Source organism: Aplysia californica, unplaced genomic scaffold (genome assembly GCF_000002075.1).
Source record: "Aplysia californica isolate F4 #8 unplaced genomic scaffold, AplCal3.0 scaffold00002, whole genome shotgun sequence".
Taxonomy (NCBI): domain Eukaryota; kingdom Metazoa; phylum Mollusca; class Gastropoda; order Aplysiida; family Aplysiidae; genus Aplysia; species Aplysia californica.
The window spans coordinates 1907138-1911034 of NW_004797272.1; the positions used below are offsets into that span (position 1 = coordinate 1907138).

Below are 3897 nucleotides of genomic sequence, written 5' to 3' on the forward strand. Positions count from 1 at the left end.
TCTTCTTCTTCTTCTTCTTCTTCTTCTTCTTCTTCTTCTTCTTCTTCTTCTTCTTCTTCTTCTTCTTCTTCTTCTTCTGTTTTAACGCGTCACGTCCGGAACAGACATTGACAATCAAGGTATGTCACTCTTTGTCGTCTGTCTTCTTGATCAGTTCTGTTTTATTTTCATTATGTCGTATAGTTGCAAAGTTGTTCAGGCCATCGGTGTATGTTGTTCTTTTTCTTTCTCAGCTCTTCTTCCCTTGTACCTTTCCACACAGCAGCAATTTCGCCAGCCAATTTAATCTAATTATAAGGCCAATGAATTTGAGTTATTTTTTCTGATAGTTTTGATTATGATTTTCTCCTCTACAATGCTTCTGCATTTGTTGTCCTCTCTGCCCAAGAGACTCTGAGTCTTCTCTCTACATCCTTATTTAGAGTCCAGCTCTGGTATACCCCCCCCAAAAACAAACAAACAACAACAACAAAAAAAAAACAATCCCAAAAAACAAAAACACAAAAACTGGACCCGCGTACGCTTTCACGGTTCTTAGTTTTACGTTCACTGTTATGTTTTTGTATGGGTAGACAAGACTCTATCAATTCTAAGGAATCAGATAAGTAATTTATTTCATCATGATCGACAACATAGGCTAATACTGTTTGGTTGATACATTCGTTTGCAGCTCTGACTGGGGCCAATCAGCCTCATCTGCTGGTTGCAAGCACTTTTGGGGAAATCTATAGCTCTTGAGAGCGGTTTTTGAAAGCCCAATTTGGTCCCATTTGAGCAATGGGTATCTTTTGAAAGTAAATGTTTCCGGTGTTCGAGGAAATGGATACCCTTACACCCCTCAGTGGGTTTAAACTAAGAATATTAAATATATGGTTGGTGCAACTGGCAATTTTACTAGAAACTCAAACATACCACCTCTTACCGTCTCTCTGTCTCTCTCTGACACTCTGTCTGTCTGTCTGTCTGTCTGTCAGTCTGTCTGTCTCTTTTTCTTCATCATGTTCTTGCTCATACGGCTCAAGGACGTATGCTCTGAAAATTCCCTCCCGGCACCACCGCGGAGTGTTTGGTTTTTGATAGGACGTTCAAGTCGAGCTACAGATAAATAGAAACGGCAAATATTGTTATCCAGGCACGTTTGACTCTGACTGGCTGAGGAAATCGCTTCATAAATATTCTATGCCTGTCCACTATTCAGGAATAATCTGTGCCTGATTAACTTAATTTCGTTTCCTCGACTTTTTAAAATAATGTTATCTTTGTCTATTTTATCTTTTAAAGGATGGTTTACGTTTATTGGCACTTTGTCTGTCTGTCTGTTATTCGACGTGTCCGACTGTAGTGCATCGTTATCGTAGTTGGTGTTATGATGGACAATTTAAAAGCGGAAGGCCCTGAGTCGAACATCGGGTTTCTCTGAGCGTGAGTTGTTTCGGGGCGTTTTTAAGGCTCTCCACCTATCTGGTTCGGTCCTTTCAGAGATCGACTTGGATGAAAACTTGTAAGTCTTTGCAAAGATTTAAAAACAACAACAACACCATGCCAAATTTGGAGGTCCCACCCCTTGAATAACCTCGCAGTGTTGAAAGAGGCGTCAAAGCTACACAAAGACCGATTCAACTTTGTCTGAACTGTTTATTTTAGAGTGTATACGTTTGTTTTATAGACTCATCTTTTTACCAGAGTTCATTATGTTTGTATGCTTGTATGTATGAGCGCGAGGGTACAGGTTTGTGAGTCAGAAGTGGTTTCTATTTCATATATGAATGGTTTGTCACTTTATCCTTTTTTCTCTTTCTTTTTCCATTGTCGTCCATGACTTCCTCTGTAGCCACAGATGTAAATATAAACAAGCGTACACGTAGAAGCAATCATTCTCTCTCCCATACTTAAGGAAATCGATCCCGCACTTTAGGTGCTACTCGAAAGAGTTTTCTTTTTCAGACTAGGTCTGTCAAGACTTTTGGTAAGCTCCTCTCATTAGAATCTTTACCTCAACAGCCCGTTTTTTATTTCTGCTAAGACTTGCTAGATTTCATCCAAGTTGTCATCAATGTTGGGATTTATTATTTCATTCTTTACGATCGTCGTTGAAGTAGTTATCATTGAAGTTCTGCTTACTGTTTACTAGAAAAACAATCTAGGAAACGTACAAAAAGGCACAACGCCATCATCATCAAAAACAATAAAAACCACAAAAACAACAGCAAAACCAATAACAACAACAACAACAACAACAACAACAACAACAAAAACAACAACAACAACATAAACAATAACAACAACAACATCACCATCAACAACCAAACCCCAATGACCTCCTTTTCATTGGGTCTATTTATTATTCCTCCTGATTGGGTGATGGATCTCAATTACACTAACCGTATAGCTTAATGTCCACGACCATTACTTCGATAAAGGCGGGGCATAGGGGAATACTAACTGCTCACTGGAGTCACTTAAAGGATAACGGGAGTGAGCTGATGATTTCCCGCAAAGATAAGCACTCAACTCATTTCCTCTTTTGAAGGGTCGGGGCCGACCCAGGGCGGTAGGGGGTGTCGGTGAGAGGAGAATAATTGCAAGCTTCACAAATTTTAGGACTCCACACACACACACACACACACACACACACACACACACACACACACACACACACACACACACACACACACACACACACACACACACATACATACATACACATACATACACACGCATACACATACACAGGGAGAGAGAGAGAAAGAGAGAGAGAGAAAGAGAGAGAGAAAGAGAGAGAGAAAGAGAGAGAGAGAAAGAGAGAGAGAGAGAGAGAGAGAGAGAGAGAGAGAGAGAGAGAGAGAGAGAGGGGGGGGGAGAGAGAGAGATTATATCTTAGGGTGCAGAGGGCGGGGCGGGGATACGATGCTTCTATCAATTCCAGCAAGTTAGCCGAGCAATTTTCTAAACTCTTAGATTCATTTTTGCCTCCTCGACTCAGGGAGCGCACGTTCTGAAGAGAACATTACTGCAGCAACACGTGCCGTGTAGCACCACGCCGGACAATCAGATTGGCGCCCTTTCCATCGATTTCTCATGTCTCGAGAGCCTCCATATGTGATTTCGACTGCAGTTCACGCACTTCAAGCCCCCCTTGTCTGATCGATGTGAGAATTGAAAAAAAAATATCTTGACCTCCCCCAACCCCACCCCCTCCCCTTTTGCGATATTTTTGCACTTCTGATAAGACTCGAGCACTGTTGACTCGACCCGTGTTCATCATAGTGTGCCTTAGTACACTCATCTGATGCTCGTTGGTACTTTTTCCCTTTCTAAAACGGGCTTTTCCCCTTGTGTTTATTTCGAAACAAACCTTCCATAATTTGTAGGCTTGTTATCGTAACTGTATATGTTTTATGTCCACAGGGACGTATTTTGTACCTTTCAGAAGGCGGACTTTCTGGCAAAGAGGGATACAGCGTCCCAGAAGACAGACGAAGATACAATCAAGGGGTAAGAAATTTCCCTTACACAAGAATCAAACTCTTATTCTCTGGGTGGTGCGACGGCGAAGCGCCTAATCGTCTCCTCTTCCCCCTCCCCCCCCCCATCTTCTTTTTTTCTAAATGCTTATAGAATAACATGTTCGCCCACTCCAGCTCAGAATTCAATTACGTGCATATTTTCATTACATTATCAGGAAATTTCAGAATCACAAAGGAGAACAACTAGGTTATGTTACTGAAATGGCAATCTGTTGTATTCTTCTTGATAGAAAGAACGCAGTAGAGCAATCAACTAGGCTCAGAATTGAATTGTTTGCCAAATCATTGTCATTATCATTATGATAAAGATAATGATGACATAATTATCATTTTTATTGTTGTTTTTATTGCTACTATATAATAATAATAA

General features: G+C 40.8%; 2 protein-coding genes across 6 annotated transcripts in view; both read right to left on the reverse strand.

Moving 5' to 3' along the window:
• Window positions 1–2692, reverse strand: part of LOC101857154 (histone H3.1-like) — a 5679-nt gene extending 2987 nt beyond the window's left edge. The window contains exon 1 of one of the 5 annotated variants that reach the window (XM_013089466.2): window positions 2672–2692. The gene's annotated coding sequence lies outside the window, so the exon portion shown is untranslated. Of the gene's footprint in view, window positions 1–2657 lie in introns of all 5 variants that reach the window. The other 4 variants (XM_013089509.2, XM_013089423.2, XM_013089383.2 and 1 more) reach the window with 4 other exon arrangements.
• LOC106013452 overlaps window positions 1–3897 on the reverse strand; it is a gene marked incomplete in the record, with an annotated part of 68590 nt that overhangs the window by 18026 nt on the left and 46667 nt on the right.